The sequence below is a fragment of the Triturus cristatus genome, chromosome 7, assembly GCF_964204655.1.
Source record: "Triturus cristatus chromosome 7, aTriCri1.1, whole genome shotgun sequence".
NCBI lineage: Eukaryota > Metazoa > Chordata > Amphibia > Caudata > Salamandridae > Triturus > Triturus cristatus.
The window spans coordinates 498,476,899-498,500,123 of record NC_140590.1 but is presented as its reverse complement, the minus strand read 5'-3'; positions in this window follow the sequence as shown (position 1 = coordinate 498,500,123).

Here is a 23,225-nt window from a genome sequence, read left to right as displayed (position 1 = left end):
CTCTCATTCCCTCGTTCTTTATTTCGGATGCTTGCTCTTTCACTCTTGCTCTTTCACCCTCTCACAGCGGAGTCTATGTATGTCGGTTTTTGAAGCTTTCCAGGACAATTCCCCCTCCCAATACAACTCAGCGAACCAGGTTTGTGGCTTCCTGTGTAACATTTGTCTTTCCCTCTCTGTGGAAACATGATACGTCTCATGCTGTGCTCTTTATTATACTATATTATTGAATTAGGTAAGGCATGTCAATTCAAGTATAAGAACCACTATTAAAGGGACACATTTAACTTTTGAACAGGAAAAAGTGCAATGACAAAGGCCAATCTACTTGCACATTTATACTATCGCTCTAGATTGATAGTGCTACAGAATTTGTTATTGTGTGTGACTTTTTAATGTCTTATGCAAAACATTTTTTGTTCAGGACACTTGCTCTCGTGGCCTTTAAAATCCAAGCCAAGCCAAACAGGAAAGTGCCCTTTGCTCTCCACCTTGAAAGTATTCTCCTGAGCTGGCAAGCTATGAGCTGATCACGAGGAGCTATGAGGGAGCACTAGTATGCCAGCTGCTGGCAGGGTCTCAGTTGAGCTTGTGTCAAAGATGGCGGCCTCAGGGGACAATGACTAGACTCTCTCCTCATGGTCAGGAGAGAAGGGACTGAGGACCTGAGCACAATGAAGGGAATAATTGGTCGTGAAGTCCCCTCTCGACCCAGATCGGACATCTCGAACATGACAAGCTAACACTTTCCCAGCTTGTACACATACATGCTAATATTTCCGAACAGAAAAGTGGGAGATTTTGAAAAAGAATTAGGACCATGTAGTTTCCCCATTGACTTCTATTGAAACAGAGGCAATTTCAGGCGGGAGACAGCCAAAATAAAGCTATTTTTGTCTTCCCATCTGAATTGGTTCTGTTGGCATATATGTGTACATATGAATGTGTGTCTTTACTCTATCAGCTTACACTTAAAGATACTGTACATATTGGTCTGGTCTGTTGGTGTGTCAGTGGTCTTGAATGTGCGGAAAAAGTGTCTACATATGTCTACCTATCTATTTGTCTGTCTGCATGTCTGTTTATTGGTTTGAGTACATGCACTGTGCCTACATGAAGTGTGTGGGATGAAAAAGGTGAAGGTCTCCATAAGGGGCATTGCCTAGAAGCATAACTAGGGATCATTTCCAAGAGGCCAGTGGTCGCTCCTCTGCTTTAAGAGCTATGAAAAAGGGATCAATAAAACGATGATAACAAGGTTATTATCCATTTCGTTTTGATTGCTGTGAGCTGGGTTGGTGCAGGGTGGGGCTGATTGCTCAGAGTTTCAGCCAGCCAAGCAGTTATGCGCACTTTGCATATTCCCTGTAATGGACAGCCTGGTGGGGAGAATGTACACGCTCCCTGTCCCAATCTGACTGCCAATCCATGAGACTCAGACCAATCACAACGCTGCATTGCAGAATTGTGATTTGCTCAGGGGAGCCTGTGTGCTGGGTGCTTCCTGCAGCTTCTTCCGGACTGGAGTCAGTAAGAGCAGAGAAGTGGAGGAGAGAAGTGGCCGTCAAAAAGGTAAGTGTTTTAAAAAATATATATTTTCAACCCCGGCCCTCCACCCCCGTTTCCTACCAGCTGCCACTGCAAGAGGCATGGATTATCTAAATACGGTCATGGATTAAAACAAACAAGATACAATCATGTGCTTCACACAAATGCCTCTTGAACAGTATATGGGTCCCTCGTGAGTTTTCTATCATTAAATTCAGGCATGTAGCACTACAAAGCTTAATAGAATCCAGACCTATTGGCTTTGCTAATGCTTGTTTGCAATATCAAATGAATGAGCCACATTTCTTTTTGTGAATGAATGTAACTGAAAAGGCTCCTAGCCCGAAACTATGAAACTGAACTAAACATTACCACGGAGCACTTTCTTTTCCTGTGATGCTGTCCATATTTTGATGTGTAACAAACAACAGTGTCTCAAGCCAGGGTATACTGTGCACAAGTGCTCGTGAAACTTTGTGACGGCACAAGTGACACGTGATGTGGTATATACAGCGATAGTGATGGATGCAACAAGAGGCAAGTGAGATTTTAAAATTCTTTACATATTTGGAATACCCAGGCAGTTAATGGTACATGAATACAAACATTTTAATGAGTGGGGTATCCGTAAATGGGGGCGCCAGGAGTTCCGCTGTGGAAGTCGAAGGCGTTACGGCCTGGAGAAGTGTTAGGCCATCGTCAGGACCAGGTTACGGTTTATTTAAATTGCAGTGTCGAGATTCAAGGGAGGGCTCTGTCCAAGGTGATACTAGGAAGCACCTGTAGAAACTTGATGAATGACAGAAAGGGTGCAAGGGATTGTTCAGAATGCGAAAGGGCTGCTGATCATACTGCTTGGGTCAGTCAGCTTCGGCACGAACGAATAGGCATAGCCGGCATGAGTCATATTTTGATAGCTGTTGATCCCCCTCAAACACTTTCCCACAATTACAATTCTAAGATATGTGACTGTCACTCAGTATGCTCTGCATAGAGTACAAGGACTGGATGGGCATGTAGTCCACAAACCTTTATGACCCACTGGCAAGCATTGTGAGAAACTCGGTTTTTTTTGTTGTTTTTTTTGTCCTCATATATGCCACCACCAGTATATACTCTAGATGTAAACCCCTTATGCCTTTCACATTGTCAGTTGATACCGCCCTGGACTCAATGCGTGGCAGTAGGGGTCGCCCAGAGGTAGGCGTTTCCTTGTCCCACTCCCCTATCCTATGATGGAATACCTCGGGGCTGGGGAGGACAGGATCATAAAAAACCTCTGGCATAATCATCGGAACATTATGTCGACAACCAGGCCACCAATTCCGACCACACATTATCTGTATTCTCTACTTGGCAACCCATATCCATCTTGCTGACTTCTATAATATTTCGTAAACAGTCAGTAAACCTGGGGGGGGCCGTTGACTTCCATTTTTTGCAAATCTCTTTCCTAGCTATAACCATCACATAGAATATAAATTGTGTGGAATGATTATTAACGTTATAACCGGGTGGTAAGCCAAAAAAAACTAGCCTCGGAGAGCATATAATGGTAGTTGTTAAAACCTTCCCCAGGAAGTCAAAAATCTCCTGCCAATATTCCAGAATCTTTGGACATTCTAAAAATATATGTGTATCATCGGCTGATGGGAATTTACAGCGTGGACAACAATAACTCACGCGTGTAACCCTGGACAATTTGAATTTAGCAGGGGTCCAGTACACCCGATAGGCCGTGAACAGATGGTTTCTCCTTAGATTGGCTGGTTTTATTAGGCTCTGAGACAAAGAGAAAGAATCTGTCCAGATCTTGCTTATTGCTTCTGGACTATCTGATATCAAATTACCCCAGAGACTAGCCACCTCACAGTTTGACATTTCTGTTGCCCCTAATAAAGCCCTATACCAAAATGAAACCTCACGTTTCCACCCTCCTCCCCTGGAGACAGATTCAAGAATCTCAAGGTCCCTCTGTTGCCCCTAATAAAGCCCTATACCAAAATGAAACCTCACGTTTCCACCCTCCTCCCCTGAAGACAGATTCAAGAATCTCAAGGTCCCTCTGTCGCTGTACCATCTGTCTTGACCACCAGGCGGAGAGTTGATAAAACTTAAATCTTGTTAAAGATCCATTTGTTAGTAAAACTAAGGAATCCCAGTCCATAAGGCCCGAGTTGCCCCAAAGATCTCCCCATCTCCTCACACCAGCTGTTTTTAATGGTTGGGACAACTGGTCCTGAAGGCATTTCGGAGTGCCCGGGGAATCCCAGACTGGGGCATTAGCATGGTAATATGGAATTCCCAGAGCCCTTCGGACATATACCCAATTCCTAAGGGCAGCCTGTAGGATCTTCAGATGGACTTTTTTGTAAAATTTCTGGTCGCCAAATTTAAATTAAAAAAACTCCTGTCCCTGTGGTAAATCGTGGAGCAAAGCCTGAAATAGGCGGCCCTGTGAGGTTGAATCCAGTTTATTGGTCAGTAGTCTAAAATTTTTGAAGTGAAAGGCATGACAATACATGAGTAGGTCAGGTAAGCCTAGACCCCCAATCCTTAACCCCCTCCTTAGCTTTTTCCAGGCTATCCTGGGAGATATACATGCCCAAATGAAGGAGCCGATCTTCCCTTAAAGGCACTTAATCTCTTTCTGTGGAAATGGTAGGGGGATGGAATTATACAAAAAGGTTAATTTAGGAAGTATGGACATTTTAATGAGGTTGACACGTCCATAGATATTTAATGGCAGATTACCCCATCTTGTTAATGTTTTTGTTATTTCTTTTACTACTGTCTGCCAGCTAATTTTCGAAATGTTTTTCAGTTCTTGAGTTAAATTAATTCCCAAATACCTCATTCTATGTTTTACATTTTGTATAGGTGTAGTGTTATTCCATCCCATCATTTCGGTCTTTTCCCTATTTATTTGATATTCCGAGAGCCTTCCAAATTCTTCAGCTAAATAAAACAGCCTAGGTATGGCTTCCTCATGATTGGAAGTATATAGAAGAAGGTCGTCTGCATAAAGAGCGACCTTTAGCTCTAGATCTGCTATCTTAAAAGGTTGAATTACATAATCAGCCCTGATACCGCAAACAAAAGGCTCAAAATAAATGTCAAACAAAAGGGGGTACAAAGGGCAGCCCTGTCTCGTGCCGCGAGATATCTGAAACCAGTCGGACAAGCCGTTATTGACCAATACTTTAGCTCTGGGGCCCTGATAGAGAGATTTAATTCCCTCTATGAAAATTGAAGGGAACCCAAACCCTGCCATAGTGGCCCACAGGTATTTCCAGTTTACCTGGTCAAAGGCCTTGGCGGCGTCTATTGCAATTAAAGTTAATGGGAGCCCTCTCTTCCGCATAATCGATGGCTCCAATCGCCTGGAAGGTCAACTCATTCAGCTGCCTCCCCGGAATGAACCCTCTTTGATCCGGATGTATTATAGATTTTATAATTTTAGCAAGCCTGGTTGCCAGGATCCCTGAATAAAGTTTCAGATCAGAATTCAAAAGAGATATGGGCCTGTAAGACTCAATTTCTTTTGGGTCCTTATTGGGTTTTACGATAAGGGTGATCGTCGCTTCAGCCCAGGTAGGGGGGATGCTCTGGCCAGAAATCAATAAATGGTTAAAAAGTAAAGTAAGGACAGGTACCAATTGCTCTGAGCAATCTGTATATGTTTCACTTGGTAACCCATCAGGGCCCGCCGCTTTCCCCCGCTTTATTCTCTTGAGTTGAGCTATTACTTCCCCTTCCATGATCTCACTCTCTAGATAGTTCCTATCGATTTCTGAGATTTGGGGTAAATTTTTCTGGCTTAACCAAGATTGAACTTTCTCTAACTCAACACTCTTATCTTCCTTGTATAAGCCTTGCACGAACCCTCTCGCTTCTTCCCTGATGTCCCCATCCTCCATAATTGATAAACCTGTCTCCCTTTGTGTTAAAACTTTAATGTTGTTCCTGGATCTTTCCTCTCTGGCTTTCCAGGCGAGAAGGCCCCCACATTTTTCCCCGTATTCAAAATTCTTCAGCTTACTAGTTTGCCATTTTTCCCTAATAATCTTTTCTTTGCTGGCTTTAAGAGATAGTTGTAGCTCTAAAAGCTCCTTTTCTAGTTTAGAAATCTTCTCTCTATCTGAAACAGAGGCCACTTGTAATTCCAGGTCTTTTTCAATAATCGCTTTCAACTCGTCCTGCTTTTTTTTTAAAGAATCTTTCTATTGTGGGCCATTAGGGAACTCAACATACCACGTAGAAAAGCCTTGTACGATTCCCACACAATCTGAATGGTAGAGGAGCCAATGTTAATATTTAGGAATTCAGTTGTTTTTTCCCTCATTTCTGCCTTTACTCGATCCTCTAAAAGCAGTGTCCTCTCTAGAGTCCATCTAATGGCTGGGAGTCTAGAACTTAATGAAAAGACCATTTCGACAACTGCGTGATCAGATATCCCTACTGGGATATGGGAAAGAGAAGTTATGTCTGTAAGCAAATGTTGGTCTACTAGGAAGTAATCAATTCTCGAATAATTTTTATATTTCTTGCTATAGAAAGTAAACCCCCTAGTAGAACCAAACTTGGCCCTCCAAACATCCAGCAAATTAAAGTCTTTCATCATAGATCCCAAGACAGAAAGTGATTTAGAAGGGGCATGATATTTAACCTTTGATGTCCTGTCCAAATTAAAATCAAAAATAAGATTAAAATCCCCCCCCACAATCACGGGACCTGGGGACGCTAGTAAACCTGCTGCCAATTTCAATAGAGGACCGGGGTTATCATCATTTGGGCCATAGTATACTGCACATGTGTAGTGGATACCGTGAATGGAGAGGGCTGCCACTATCCATCTGCCAGTTTGATCAGTTCCAGGCTTTATCAGTCTTATCCCCCTATTTGCCCTAACAACAATCGCAACCCCCCTAGTCACCCCCTTCTGTCTAGAACACACTATCTCCTGCACCCACCCCAAATTTTCAAAGACTGGCTTACAGACATTCAACTCAAGGTGTGTCTCTTGTATTAACATAAAGTCGGCGCCAGAGTTTCTTAAAAATTCACAGACCCTAGACTGTTTTCTCTTATCGCCCATTCCGTTCAAATTCCAGGAGAGGGTTTTAATATTTATCGATCTACTCATGACTGTACTCTACATATTCTACGTTTTCTCTCATCCTAAACATATGATTCCTATATATGAGAACTATTTTTTTTGCTTTTTCACCCACCACCCGGCACCCTACCCACACCCCCCCCTGAGGAACCCCCCCAACATACCTGACGGTGGAGAAACCGTCTCTAGGGCTCCGGGAGAACAGCCTTTAGGTCTACATACATCGACGGGAATTTTTATCATACTCCAATTACTCCAATCATAAGTAACTATAATAAAAGAATAAGTGCAAAAGTGCGAGAGTGCTACGTGACAAATTAGGTTTTAAACAAAAACATTTGTTTTTTCCTTTTCCCTCTTTTTATAAATCACCTTTCTCTTCTCTTTTTTTTTTTTCTTCCTTCCCCCCTTTCCCTTTTCCTTTTACTTTTACTATTCCCCTCTTATCCCTAGTATCCTATTAGTTACTTAACCTCTACACCCCACGCACCCCCTATGTGTCCCAAAGTATTTTGCACCTTCTTTAATCCATGTCACTTCTGTCTCATCAAAGCTAAAAGATCATCTACTTCCGTGACCTGGGTACAATTGTACATTTTATTGTTCCACATAATCTTTAAGAGAACTGGGAATTTCATTTGCACTTGGGCTCCAAACGATCTTAGTTCTGGCATTCTGGTACCCAACTCCCACTGCCTCTGAGCTGTTCTTCCTCCTATATCAGATCTGATAAGATATGGGGTTGCCCGATAGTGAAGGTCTGCTTTAGAGAGACTTCTCCCCAAGATTAATTCTTTGATATTGAAGGACTGAAAGTTTACCAAAATTTTTCTAGGTGCTTTTCTATCTGCGTGTAACTTAAAGGGGTCTCTGTGTACTCGTTGAATTTCAGCCTCCAAGTCAATGTCTGGACGGTCTTTTAAAACCCCTTCTCTTAACAGGTTACAAACAAAACCCTTGATGTCCTCCAGCTCCGCTCCCTCTGGTATTTTCAAAATTCTCAAGTTGTTTCTTCGAGCATGGGTTTCTAGCCTCTCCACGTCTGAAGCCAAGGATTTATTCTGTATTCTCAGAGTTTCAATATCTTTGGAGTTCCCCTGGACAGATTTGGTTAGGGCTACCACTTCCAATTCCAATTTACTGGCCTGGGCGATCACATCATCTAATTTAGATTCCAATAAATTGAACCTTTGATTGCCCTCCCAGATCTCGAATTTAGTCATCAGATCCCCCCTTAAGGATTGAAAGAGGGAGCCCAACCTATCTATCTCCAAGCACTCTGGTTCCCTTAAGCTCCCCTGACTCTGACCCTGATCTCGGACCGGACCCAGGCCTCCGCCTTGTTTTTCCTGAGTTGCAACCAATGTAGGGGCAACCTGGGGGCCTGAACCTTTAATCGCCCCCTCCATCTCCTCAGACTGTACCAGTAGTATCCCACTCCCAGTGTCAGACAGTCCTGCTAGTGGGGCAAATTGATTTTCCAGGGGGATTGCTGAGATCTCCGCACTCTGTTTTCCTTGTGGAGTAAGATCGGGCTCTGCCTGTTTATCATGACCAGTAGCCTGCTCCATTATTCTAAAGTAAGTTTTGAGCGAGGGCGAATTTTTCTTAAGGGGCAATTGCACAGGTTTAGGCACCTTAGCTTTTTTAATGTTTCCTACCTTTTTTCCCCCCTTGCAAGGGGTTAATGGCATGGGCCGTTCTCTTTCGGCAGGATCCAACACCCCCACCACGTTCAACTCCTGTGAGCGAAGTTGATATCTGTTCCTTTGTCTCCCAGGAGGAAAAGATGATGTAACCGATTGTTGCCCTTGTTTCCGACTTGATGCTTTTACTGCCGGTGCAATAGCTGGTGTAAGGAGCGAAATAGAGCGTGGTCTGCCCAGGGGGGGTGGTCTCTCTATTACCCCCGCAATCGGCCTTTGCCTCTGCCTCACAACACATTCCCGGTTTAGCTCATAATATTGGCCATCCGTGGAATTAGCGAGGGTAGAAACGCTTATGTCCTGATCCATAAAATCACGTACCAGTGCTTTCCCCCCACCCCAACAGCTTACCGCCTGTGCCTGCGCCTGCACTGGCGCCACGTTACTCCACGAGAGGCTAGAAACTTTCTCACACACTGGGCCACGGAGCTGGAGTAGAACGAGGGCTAAACGGGAACGAAACCACCGGTCCTTCAGGCATATATCCGGGTTTCCCGCTTGCAGCACTTATTTCCCACACATAAGGGCCAAAAAAAGAGCAGGTCCTAGCGCCGTCTCCTCTGCCGTACCTCGAGAAAAGGGAGATAGAAGGGGAAATTGACAAAAGAACCCTCTCCGTCACCGCGCCAACTCCATCCAACTCTTACCGCCTCGGAGTGCCTGCTACAGCCGCCTGCTGTCCCGCTTCGTTTATCGGCATTTTCAGACTCAACAATCCCCCGGAGCCGCTGCGACCGGCGCTCAGCCTGCCGCCATGTTCCTCATCGCTGGCGCTGTACTTACATTCCCGCCGCTGTGCGGGTCATAGGCTCGCTGTGGTCCTCCAGTCACTTCACTGCCACTGCAAGAGGCATGGATTATCTAACTACGGTCATGGATTAAAACAAACAAGATACAATCATGTGCTTCACACAAATGCCTCTTGAACAGTATATGGGTCCCTCGTGAGTTTTCTATCATTAAATTCAGGCATGTAGCACTACAAAGCTTAATAGAATCCAGACCTATTGGCTTTGCTAATGCTTGTTTGAAATATCAAATGAATGAGCCACATTTCTTTTTGTGAATGAATGTAACTGAAAAGGCTCCTAGCCCGAAACTATGAAACTGAACTAAACATTACCACGGAGCACTTTCTTTTCCTGTGATGCTGTCCATATTTTGATGTGTAACAAACAACAGTGTCTCAAACCAGGGTATACTGTGCACAAGTGCTCGTGAAACTTTGTGACGGCGCAAGTGACACGTGATGTGGTATATACAGCGATAGTGACGGATGCAACAAGAAGCAAGTGAGATTTAAAAATTCTTTACATATTTGGGATACCCAGGCAGTTAATGGTACATGAATACAAACATTTTAATGAGTGGGGTATCCGTAAATGGGGGCGCCAGGAGTTCCGCTGTGGAAGTCGAAGGCGTTTCGGCCTGGAGAAGTGTTAGGCCATCGTCAGGACCAGGTTATGGTTTATATAAATTGCAGTGTTGAGATTCAAGGGAGGGCTCTGTCCAAGGTGATACTAGGAAGCACCTGTAGAAACTTGATGAATGACAGAAAGGGTGCAAGGGATTGTTCAGAATGCGAAAGGGCTGCTGATCATACTGCTTAGGTCAGTCAGCTTCGGCACGATCGATTAGGCATAGCCGGCATGAGTCATATTTTGATAGCTGTTGATCCCCCTCAAACACTTTCCCACAATTACAATTCTAAGATATGTGACTGTCACTCAGTATGCTCTGCATAGAGTACAAGGACTGGATGGGCATGTAGTCCGCAAACCTTTATGACCCACTGGCAAGCATTGTGAGAAACTCGTCTTGCCTCCAGCCTTAGAGCTCTCAAACGAGCCTGGAACAGAAGTGACTCATCTCACAGCATGCATGAATTAAGTCATATGTTGCATCGAACAAATTACAGAAATACAACACCTGGCAAAAGCAAAACATGTTAGACAATGCAGGATGAAGCAAAACGTGAGAGGTAGAAAGGGACTTCGTTGCTAACATGGATGACCTGTAAGCGGTTAACAGTCGTTGAGATATTTATCAATGTTTTTGCCAGAGATCTGTGTTAAAGTTCGTTTTAAGTACTGGCGGGTCTGAGACCCAGTGTGACTGAACCACTTAAAGCGCTGTCTGCAGGTTTGTTGGTGGAATGAACATGCATGTCTGTCAGTCTGTGTGATTTTAGGTGTGTTGATTTGCATGCTTATCTGTGTGTTTGTTTTGACCGTTTTGTCTGTGTGCATCGGCATTAAAAAACAGAAATGTATTGTTTTTGTCAGTGTTGTTATCGTAAATGTGAGTCTCGGCTCGGTCTAACCTTAAAAAGGCACCCTGTAAAACCACCCTATCACGCTTCATTTTATGCTTGTTAATAATATTTTATTTTAGCTTTTTTACCTTTTGGGGATTGCTTTCTACATGAATTTCCCGTTTTCCTTTTGTTTTGGGCCAATTATACATAAAACAAACTATCTGGAACACAGCGTATTTTGTGATCAATCCACCACAACAGTCGGTAGCCGGTTTTCCCACATAGGCTGACAGCGTGAGGTAGAACGGCTTTCTGCACAAACAGATTTGCAGGTAAATCGTTTGCTGCCCCCGTGCATCTCGTCGATGTCCCATCAGGTCCAAGGAGCCTATCACGATAAACAGGTTGTCACAGTCCCGCTGGATACAGACGCAAATGAACAGAAGGCCAACAGCCGGAAAATGTTTGGTGAAGATGAGTCATTCTTCAGCCGTTCGCTCTTCAGGAGGTACGAGATGGCGGAGAGCAGGAGAGGTCATTTAAAAGGGAAATGGGGGATGCGGTGTCTGTGTGCCACCGGCGTCAACAGGCTATTGATTATTGGAAACTATCTACGTGGGAGGTCTGACTGTAGACGGCCTTTGCACAGCGATGTTGTTCAGATTGCGTTATTCGTCATAATGGTTGAAGTTGAGCGAAGGTGCTACTGCTGGAAGTGAGGGTTTAGCTGTCAATAATTTAATCGATCTACTTAGCGCTCCCATTTGGAAGTTGAGATGAAGACTCTTGCTTGTCATCCATGTACATGATGTACAGGCCTGAAGCAAGAATCAGACTGCAATCTAGAAAGCTTTAACCAGATAAAAGTTGGAAGTGGGCAGGAACTACTGGGACTGGCGTTCCAATACTCTTTGCATTATTGCAAATCACTCCCTATACTTTATCAAAAAAGAATAAGTGTACCCTAATGGGGTGCCAGCACAAAGCATCATATCTTTCTAACAAGTTCTCCTTCTGCCGCAGACATTATCACAGGCCGGTGGTGCTGCAGAGGCGTTTCTTAGCATAGGGCACAAGTCCCTCCAAGGACATTCATTGAGCTGGGCAATAGAGTGTGGCAGCAAGCCACTTTGGTCCAGATGAGTGTAAATTGTTCATCTCTACCATTCTGATGCAGACATCTGTACTTGATAGGCCGGCTCTGCCATCTCCAACGTTCCGCTGAAGCACCTTTTTGATTACTCTGAAGTACATTTGAATCCTTCTGTAAGAAAGTCAATTAGTAATTATGGTGGATTGTAGTCCACTACAAGCAATAAAGTCACAAACCTGTTCGGTCCAGTCAAAGGTTTAAGAATTTCAAATCTGAGCTCAACCCCTCGTAGCTATGGCACCGGGCAGGCGGGGTTAACGTAAAGAAAATGTGGATATCATTTAGAAGTTCCAAAAAAAGTAAAAAGAAAAAAACAAACACAATAAAAATCCCACTCTAATTTATAAAAATAGAATAAAGGTTGATAAACAAAATGGCAACAAAACAGCGAAAATCCAAAAAGAGATATGAATTTTTTGAAGATTTAAGGAAAAATTATGCCAAAAAGCACTAAGTGGCAATGATAATCTATGGTAGCAGTAGACTGAGATTCAAGTGTGATTTTAGGCCGACCACAAACTCGTGCGAGTTGGATACATCAACTAAGTTTATCTTGGTCAGAAATTTCACTTTGGAACTTAGGGTCTGATTTATATCATGACCGTCTGGCCATCCGTCCATCCAATGTGATGGAGGTTTAATTCTGGCCAAGGTATGTCTTGTCTGATTTATATATAAAGTGGTGAAACCACAGTGCCTCGTGTAGGAGGGTGATCCGTCGCCCAAGCGGGACTACGCATGCAGTGAATAATCCTTTGCTGTCATATAACACTCCAGCGGTGTTGGTGTGGCAAAATTCCGTCCACCAAATTTATATATTACAGTCAGTGTAGTGGGCTTGCAGTGTTGTAGTGTCAGAAGAAAAAAATCATGGAACCGGATTTCGTGGTAGAGCATTGCATCTGAATGATGGACGCTGAAGTTAAACACCTGATAGGAATGTCCTGAGTAATCACACCTGTTGAGCACAATATAAAGTACATTTCATGCTACAGCATCATCCTTTGCATTTGCTCAGAAGCAGCCAGCAGCAGATAGTCATTTTAGGGACAGACCATTAGTTCACCGTTTGCTATGTTTAAAACAAAATCCCTTAACATTAACTATTTTCTTCCCTTTTTTAAACAACCATATTTTTACTTTTTTCAACCATGGCTGGGAGAAGGAACCCCAGATTTACAGACATAGAATTGACAGTCAAGGTGGATGAAGTCATTAGGGTAGAGCCCCACTTGTTTGGATCACTTGTCCAATCTACAACTATTACTCAGAAAAGGCAAATGTGGACAGAATTGTCTCAGGAGTTAATGATGTGTCTAACACCAGGTCATCACAGGAGTAAATTAGGAAGAGCTTGAGTGATCTACGGGGAAGGGTCATATCTCTGGCCTCCAAAGACCAACTTGCTGCCCAGAAGATCGGTAGTGGTTCTCCCAGGCTTATGCTCCTCTTGCCCTGGAATGGAAAGTTGTATGGGATCTTGCCCACTGATGAATTTGCAGGGATCCCAGTTGGAGTGGAGGCAGGTAAGTAAACACACACTACAGTACACAACATCTAATTTGTATATTGTAAATGCCATTGAAATCAATGTAAATTGTGCCTCATAACTTCAAAGTTCTGAATGAAACATAGCAAATGTTAAAAATCTCTTAGATATACAAATGTTAGCACACTGAGAGGGCCACTCTACTTTAATAAACTGTAATGTTGGTATGAGAATAAACATAAAATTTGCATTTGTAACACAGTGGCATGATAATGTACCATATGTGCGATACTTCAGAAATTTGTCTGAGAAGTATACATTGTATGGCCTGGTAATTACAAGAACATACACAAACTGCTGTAAAGCTGAGCCTCTACTTTGTACACGTCTTCTACAAAAATCATAACTGTCACGAAGAACACTATAACATTTCTCTTTAAAAGTAAGTAGGTAAGTTATGGCATAATTGTTGTAGTCAAATCTTTAATAACAGCCTCTCATGGGGTTTCACCTTCTTCATCCACTTCACAGAACCTGGCATAAATAGGCTCTCATGGCCAAGTAAACCATACTCTTGCTCCTCACATCTAGAGTGTTTATGTATTAGTCTACTAAGATAGTGATTGTACCTATGACACAATTTCAACAAACAAGTATCAGTTATGTAGTCTGAAAAAATGTACTGAATGCACCAATGGCCTGGATGTAGAAAGACACTAGTGTGCCAAAAGCACTATATTTCACACACACTTTAGTGTCCCTCTAAACATGTTGTGGCCCAACCCTAACACTCTGTAGGTGTACTCTCCATTTACCAATTAGGTAAAACGTAAAAAAAATATGGAGTCATCCTAAAGTGCAGAACTCAACAACAGCTACACCCTTAGTGGGCAATTATTACAACTCCTATAAAGCATTGTAAGAGCTACCATACCTTCATGTCATGTCTCACTATCATCATAGCCAAACGTTTGACTCAGAACAAATAAAACACAACGCTTATATGTTGAAATAAAGCATGTTCATTCTCTGCAAAACATAGATACATTCTTGTGGGTAACTTTTCTCTTTCTTACCACTCAGAACTTTTGAGCTTTGACAATGGGGCATATGGTGCATCTAACCTTTCAACAGTGTACAAGTATTTCCTTTGCTGTGCAATTTTGGTCTCATGCATTGTAAAAGGACAATGACTTACCTGTATGATGCACATGATAGTACAAAAACTGTTAATTTTGGTTCAGAAAGAGTTCTCAAAATTTGAAAGCTTTCCATATCACTGATTGGGCAGGACAGACACTTGTGATGTTGTAGAAAAAGAAACATGTCACTACTTCATACTTATTGTTAATTTGTCAATCTGTGGAAGAATTTAGAAGTGTACAGTGATTTTTTAAACAAAAGCGAAAATAAATCGCATAACCATAAATAGTGGACAGTTATTGAGGACATCTCTTAAATGTTCATCCATTTGCAAGATCTTCCAATTTAATCTGGTAATCTTTTTAAGTACATTATGCGAGGTATTAAAATCTATGATAAAATATATATCCATTTCCTCCTATGATGTCTTCTTCCTCATTACCAATACTTCTTCTTGCATCTTTGCACGATCTCCTTGAAGAGCATTCTGAAGAACATCCAATGGATAACCTCTCTGCTCAAAATGTACAATTTTTTCCTCACCCCGTGCTTCAAAATCCTCCTTTTCTGAACAGTTCCGCCTGGCACTTAGCAATTCTCAGAATGGCACACTTCATTTCAAAGTGTTGGGGTATACACTGTTGGCATGCATCATGCTGTTGCAGGATGTAGCCTTCCGATGAATCGTGCTGTAGGTCCTTTTACTTTTGATTACAATTTCAATGTCTAGTAAAATATATTTTTTCTTTGATTATACTGAGAGTAAATCTCAAATTGCACTCATTTTTGTTGAGGGAAGTGACAAATGACTCCAAACTCTCCTTACTTCCATACCATGTGATAAATAAGTAGTCCATAAAATGAGTCCACAATTTTACATGTTTCAACATGGTTTGATTTTCCTTTGTCCACATAACTCCCACTTGAATGAATTAATGAATGAATTATTTTATTTGCATAATTACTTAAAATCATTGCAAAGTTGCAGTAGGATATCAAAATTTCTGCATAAATACGTATCTCACACCATTATAATACATATATCAAATCGTATATAAAAATAAAAAATATCATTTGAACACCGGTCACTGACCATTTGTAAAATGTGGGTTTACCTTAAAATACATTGGTTTAAAATTACGTTTAGAAAAGTCCCTGTTCCTTATATGTTCTTGAAAAAAGAGTCACTTAATGCATTGCAGGTCTTGCAGGGCCACGCGGTCCTTTTCTGGAGGGGGATCCTCACCGTTTGTCGCCTTCTGTTACTACAGGAAGTCTCAACAATTGCAACCGCACAATTTTCTACTGTGCTGTTTTCAATTAGGACCCATTGTGTCATATTCATGAATTTGCCAAATCTGGCCAGATCCGAGCGCTCTGTGCAGGACTGGTGCAGGGCCACTGCGTCAGTGCATTTTTTGAGCCCATGTCTTAAAAACATTGATTTCAACAATTTGCGTCAGTGCTGCAGTAAGGCAGGGCAGCAACATATTAGGTGTACCAACAATTCTGCACTGTAGTTGCACAACCTGCATCTGGCTATATTGCTCAATGATTTCCAGCCCGGGATCAGTTCCTTTAATGGCAGGGAGATTAGGCGCGCCCATTGAATTTCTTTCAAGCCTTTCCTTCCTAGGGGGTTGTTCATATATGGCAGAAGTTTGTGCGACTCATATTCTTTATTAGGCCGACCAACCCTCTGATGTCCTTGAGTCTAGCTATATCTTCATTCTTTGATATTTGGTGGTTTGATTATTTAGCACCCCCTTTATTGCTGGATAGTTTAGTTCCTCTTGGGACCAGGATGCTGTGGTTAAGCCCAACTCAGCCACTGTCTCCAGACAGTACTTCTACCATGGGGTTGGTGCCCCCTCAAATAAGGTTCTCAATACCTCTTTAAGGGAGCCTTTCTGGGCTTTTACTGTCTTAAGCCAGAATTTTACCATTGTGCTCCTGCATTCATATTATTGTTGTCTCAGGCCAAACTCAGGCTGAATCAGGGTGTTTTGTGTGTGCTTAGGAATCCAGAAAAGCCTTTTATAACACCAGCACTGGGCTTTTTCCATCCTCTTTTCCATCTTTACTGGGAATGCCTGTAATGCGTACCCAGCAACAGCAAGCAGTTTAGATTTTGTTTTCTCATAACAGGTTTCGTGGTAGGTTTGTGTAATTTACCTTGTAGTTTGCACAGTGCTTTGATGGTGGCTTGCAGTTTGACTTGCGTCTTAGCCTGGTGCAAGGTTGCCTTGTCTTTATCGTTCAACCACGCTCCTAGGTAGTGGGATGCTCTTTCTGTGGCTATGCTGTTACGGCCCAGTCTCCACTTTAAGCATGTTTTCTTCAAATATTTACCAAACACCATGACTTATGTCGTTAGGGTTAGCCACAAGCTCGTTTTCCTGGTTGTAGATTGTTTAATGCATTCAAATCTCCTTGCAAACCTACTCTGGTGTGATCGAAAATCACCAGATCATCGGCATACTTGAGCACATGTAGTCGTTGCTGTCTGATTTTCGGGATTGCCAAGCTTGCTCCTTGTAGAGCTTTCCCCAAGTCTGGCGTGTAAAGGTTGAAGAGGGTTGGTGCTAAAACGCAGCCCTGCTTTAGGCCTCGGTCCATTGACAGCTTGTGTGGGACCATCTCCCCGGCCAGTATGATTCTCACCCAAGTGTCGGTATACAATAACGAAATTGCCTTCAGTAGATTACTGGGGATCTTCCAGCTGGACAGTTTGTGCCATATCTTGCTTCGGTTTACTCCGTCGAAGGCTGCTGAATAGTCTACCAAGCATGCAAATACTGGCAGATTTTTACTGAAATTTGTATGTAGTGGCAGGAACGAGAGAGACATTATTTTATCTTTAGTAGAACAGCCTTTTTGAAATACAGTTTGCTAAAAAGGTAGCATGTCATTGTCCTCGATCCAGGCTGTTAGTTCCTGTAGCAAAGTACTGGCATATGATTTACCTTCAATCTATAACAAGGCAATGAGTCTATTTTTTTTTGGGTCAGTTTTTGCTCCCTACTTATATATTGGCTGCAGTAGCGAGCCGCGCCAAGCATCCGACACATCTCCCAAAGCTCTGCATTCCATGTACAGAGGTGATAGCACCTCCGCCCTTACCTTGGGGTCCTGCTTAAATAGTCAGCCCGGTAGGCCATTGGGCCCAGGGGCTCCGTCCCTTTTTATAAACTTTATGACTTCTCTCATGTCCTGGGCTTGGCCCGCCTCGTGAGTCTGTTTTTTTTCCTCCATTTCAGCTCCTTCTGACCTGGGAGACATTCTGATATTTTGGCCTCTGGGTTTCTTTGTGCAAATGTCTGCTGTATGGTCCAGCCAGGCTTCTGCTGTGACTGTGTTCCACCTGTCAATTTTTGTGCTTTCCATCTTGGCTGTATACTCCCAGAATTGCTTCTGTTTGTTGGGTTTGCATAAGTCAAATAACTTGATCCATTCCTCCTGCATCGTCTGGCATTTTTGTTTCCATGTGAAGTGCTTGTGGTTCTGATAGGCTTCTTTATAAACTCTCTTTGCCCCTGGGGAGCCACTTTTTTCTCCCATTTTCCACCATCCCATAAGATTTGCTCATGTGAGGGCAAAGGAAGTCCCCATGGCTGTACCTTGCTTTTGGAAATATTAGGTGCCATTAAAATGTAATAAAATACATAAATATATACATACTCGGCCTGATTCAAAAGGTAAACTTAGACCTAAAGTTGATGGGGCGGAGCCAGCCACCATGCCATAGGCAGCTTAGAGCATGAGATTCTACAAAATCACAGCCTCCATAAGCCGCCACTCCCGGTCACCATGGTAGTTCGGGACCCCCTCAGAGAGCTAGAGGCATGGGGTGATAGCAGGTGTGGAGGGCAGCCGGACCCGTGGTGCTAGCTTTGGAGTTGAGAGACAACAGTTGCCCCAACTGTGAGACCAAGAGGGAGGCACCATAGTCAGATTCAGACTGCAGAGCTCACCAACACAGCATGCCAGGCGTATGCGCACTATGCGGTACACCTGACCGTGGTGCCCCAGCAGTAAGACCTGGTTCCTTTGCAGCCTTGCTGGGGCCTTTCTTGAGGATCAGCGGAACCTTGCAATGCCTGATTTCAGAGTTACAGACCATTTCAGGGACCCCCAGGTTGAGCTGCCAGGCAAGGAGAGTGATGAGGCCCTGTTAAGGCGGTGACCTGGATTTCAAACCCCTCAGATGCCCAGGGGAGTTAATGCAGCGCCCTCTAAAGACACTTCAAGTGCTGGCCAGGCGATTGTGAAGCCCTTTATCTCCATCCTCTTATTCTTTGCATTCCCTGTAGGTGCTGCTGTTTTTCACAGAGATTATTGGTAGTTGTGTCCCCCCCGACATTGTGACCTTGGGTACCATCAAGGACAGAGTTACTCTGACTCCTGGTGGCCCTGCTCTTGGCTGACCATGCTGCTTTTGGAATGGGAATTGTATCCACTCTCTTACCCACGTAAGACATGGGCCACACACAGAGAACCAGGGATAAGCCATCTAGTGTCTGGAGGGCAAGATAGAGTCCATCAATGTCAAAATTGGCCTGCCCCGAGAGGACTCTAAGAAGGTGGCTGGGAGAGTAGGGGGGCTTGGGCTTCATGCACTCTCAACTATTATGCTGTATGCTATTCAGATGCTGGTCTGGCTGACCCATTGCCTCTCTCAAGAGTTCCAATGTGGACCTTGTTGGCGATTGCTGTTAGGCCCTGGGTGATTGTGTTTGGACAGTATGTATTTATGTCTCAGTCTAGTGGGAAGGTTATAGGAAGGGAGTTTTTGTGACTATGTTTTGTTTGCCCTTCGTTCTCTTGGTTTTACGCGTGGTGTGTATCCGGCAGATACAGACACGTTGGTTGGCTGGCAATTGAGGCTCTAATGGTTCTCCTGGATCGGGAGTGGTATACCACTAGCCCACATGAATGCTTGGTGGAATGGCTGAAAGACTCTAACTGATGACTTGGAATGTGCGTGGCCTGTCCTCTCAAGCTAAATGCTATATTGTACTATCTTACTTAAAACGGAGAGGAGCACAGGTCGTATTTTTGTGGTAAACTCACCTGACTGGAGCTGAGGGTGAGGCACACCACAGGAGATGGAGAGGGCAATTGTATACCACATGCAATCATTTGCAAGGGGGGGCTTTGTATGGATTAACCTGGGGTGCCATTTCAGTTGCATAAGGCAGTTATAGATCCAGAAAGTAGATTTTCCCTGGTACTGGGACGGCTGGACAATAAAGTTGTTGCATGTCTCAATGTATATGCTCCCAATACTGATCAAACTTCATTTATCGACAGTTTGACTCTCCTCCTTCCATCCATGCTGCTGTATGTCTGTATTGTGGGTGGAGACTTTAATTGAGTCACGGACATCTATATGGACAGATCCCACCCCTGCTGCACCTGGCATCTGTGACTAGACTGACAGAGGTTGTTGCGGGGATTCTGCACATGCACAGAACTATGCACAGGAAACCAGGACCTCAGTGAATTGCGGTGTACCAAAAAACTCACCTCAGTACCCAGAACCCCTATCCGACTTACATCAGTATCTCATTTGTTCTCTATACTACAGCGAAGCTACCAATGATTAGACAACCCAGAACAAGCGACTTAGGATACTCTCGGGAATGGTGGGAATCAAGAACACTCTTTCAATTTTATTCTCATACAAGTCCACAACATGAGTAATCAGAGCCACGTAAAAGTTTAAAATGTTTATTCTTAACTACGTGCTCTAAGATGCAGTATTTTGGCTAACATAAGCAGGCAAATGATTAGAAATAAAACAATCAGCAGTGTTACAATTCCACAAAACACAAAGGGAGAAATCATGTTATAATGATAGTGGAAACCCTCCCCTGGCTAGAAGCTAGTTTTATAATAATAAAAGGTCTCTAGGTTTGAATGGGGTACCCCATACCTTCAAGATGAGGTGAGGTGAATCATATCACAGGATCAGCAATGCTCTCTGTAGATGGAAAGGTTTTCTCCAAGTGCCAGCATCATGCATGTAATGCAATATTAAAGGCACCAGAGTTTCAGATTTTGTAGCTGTATGCATGTTGTGGCTAGAGCGTGGGCCGATCAACCTGAAGCAACAGCATACATTGCTATTTGACCTTGAAGACTTCTACACACAGTGTACAGACTAAGGTCATGGTGTAAGTCTGGGGATGTGAAAAATAGACCGTTCTCATGTGAAGAAAAGCAAGCAGTGGGAGACCTTTAAAGTGGTGGTGCACAGCTGCTGTATCTCTAACATGGGGTGTATACTAAATTGAACTCAGATATAAGCTGACAGGAATCACTGCTTGCAGAGCTCGCTGCGGAGCTGGATGAAAAATCTGCAGGTAGGGAGCAGCTACTTGTCGAGCATGAGAAATTGTTTACATCGTAGATTGCCTGCATCAATAGGATTACGGGGCATACATTGCGGGGACCCACGGCGAGAGGGATAAATCAGGGAGCATGCTGACCTGGCTCCATCCTTCATGTGCAGAATCCTACAGATCAGCTTGCGTTTGCACAGGAGGAAATCAACATGGTGTTCCTGCGCTACCTCCAAGCACTATATGTGGCGGGGCAGGTATCGATGAGGCAGAGGTATTGAACTACATAGCCGACTCCTTTTCTCTGACCCAGAACTCAGCTGTGGCTGAGAGGCTGGGGCAGAGCTCACTGTACTGGAAGTCCTGGGAGATATTAAGGAGATGGCTAATGGCAGGGTCCCCGGATCAGATGGTTTGCCACTGGAAATGTACTTTGCCTACTTAGCTGTGATTGCCTTCCCTCCCAGTTGGCTGCTGTACTTTGTGCTGTATGGCAGTGGACAGGCTTCCCCCAACCTTGTCTGACATCTCAATGGTGTACCTCCAAAAGAAATGCACGGATCCACTAAAGGGGAATTCCTTTTGTTCTCTATCCAGGCTGAAAATGGCCTACAATATGCTGAGTAAATTACAGGTGACCAGGATTTTGCGACACGTGCAAAAAATCCACCCCAATCAAACAGGCTTTATCCCCACCCATAGTACACTACTGAATATTTGCCAGTCAATCCATATCCTTGACAAACAGGAGTCGCTTCAGATGTCCTGGCTTGGTTCATAGATATATGGAAAGCGTTTGATTTTCTGCAATGTTACTTTTTGTGTACTGTACTCCTGGAGATGGGGCTCAGGTAGTATTTGTTAAATGGACTAAACTGCTGTACTCCCAGCCGATAGCTAGAATAAGAACTGGATCGATGATCTCTCCAATGGGTGCTGTGGACGGGGTAATCGACAGGGCTGCCCCCTGATCTCCTTATTTGTGTTGGCGTTAGAGCCTTTTGCAATGATGATAATGCAGGGTCCCACTACGGGGACTACAGGGGTTGGGTGAGATGAGAGCTTGCATGACAGTTTTTCTGGATTAGGGTGTGATCCATCAGAACGTCTTTTGAAGTATGAAGAGGGTGTTGAAGAAGGTTGATGATACTGGTTTGATCTGCCGGTTCATTGTGAGTGATGAGTTTAGTGTGAGTCTGAGGTTTCCTGCATGGTCCGTCGGGGTGGGGTGTTTTTCGAGGGTGGGGGGCCACCAGAGTCGTCCCATGCGGAGGGGGTGGAGCCAATGATGAGAATTTCTGTTTTCACAGAGTTGAGTTTCAGGCAGCTGTTCTTCACCCAGGTGGTGACGGCTTTCATCCCTTCTTGGAAGCTGTGTTTGATGATGTTGTGTTCGTTGGTGGGGTAGGGTAAGAGCTGGGTGTCATTGGCGTAAGAGATTATGTTGAGCCCGTGGTTCCTGACGATAGTTGCAAGGGGGGTGTGTCGATGTTGAAGAGGGTCGGGCTGAGGGAGGAGCCCTGGGGCACTCCACAGTTCCGAGAGGTTGGGCAGGAGTCTGACTCGCTGAGTTCTGCCGGTGAGGAATTATTTTATCCAGTCGAGGGCCTTGCTGGGGGTGCCAGCGTTATAGAGTCTGGTGGCTAGGGTATGGTGGAAGACTGTGTCAAATGCAGCCGAGAGGTCCAGGAGAATAAGGGCTGCCATTTTGCCCTGGTCGAGGAGGGAGCGGATGTCATCTGTGACAGCAAGTACGGCGGTCTCAGGGCTGTGGAATTCAGATTTCTGAGATGTCCAGGACATTGCTAGCTTCAATGAAGTTTGTTAGCTGGGTGTTGACGGCCTTTTCGATTACTTTGGCAGTGAAAAGAAGCAAGGAGATGGGTCTGAAGTTTTTGAGGTCCGTCTGGTCTGCGGAGGGTTTCTTCAGGAGGGGGTGACTTCAGCCTGCTTCCAATCGTCGGGGAAGGTGCCGGTTTCGAAGGAGCAGTTGATCGTCCTACGTACTTTGGGTGCAATGGCCGAGGTGGCTCTGTGGAAGATGTGGGTTGGGCAGGGGTCTGAGGGTGCTCTGGAGTGGATGCTTTTCATAGTCTTCAAAGGGTTTTCTGTCATGATGGGGGTCCAGTTGAGCAGGGTCTGTTGGGTGGCATTGTTTGGTGAGAGAGCAGGAGCAGTGCAGAGGTTTTGGTTTTCAAAGATCATCTTAATCTTGAGGTGGAAGAAGGTGTTGAGTTTGTTGCAGAGCTCTTGGGAGGGTGGGACATCTGTTGTTTGCCACCAGGCTTGGTGAATTCCTTGATTACAGAGAAGAGTTCTTTGGTATTGTGAGCTTTGGTGAGGATTCTGTCTTGGAGGGATCTTTTCCTTGTGGATTTGATGAGATGGTGGTGGCAGTGGTGGCTGCTCTGTAGGTGACGCCTGGGTCCATGTCTTTTCGAGTCGTCGGCAGGAGTATTTAGA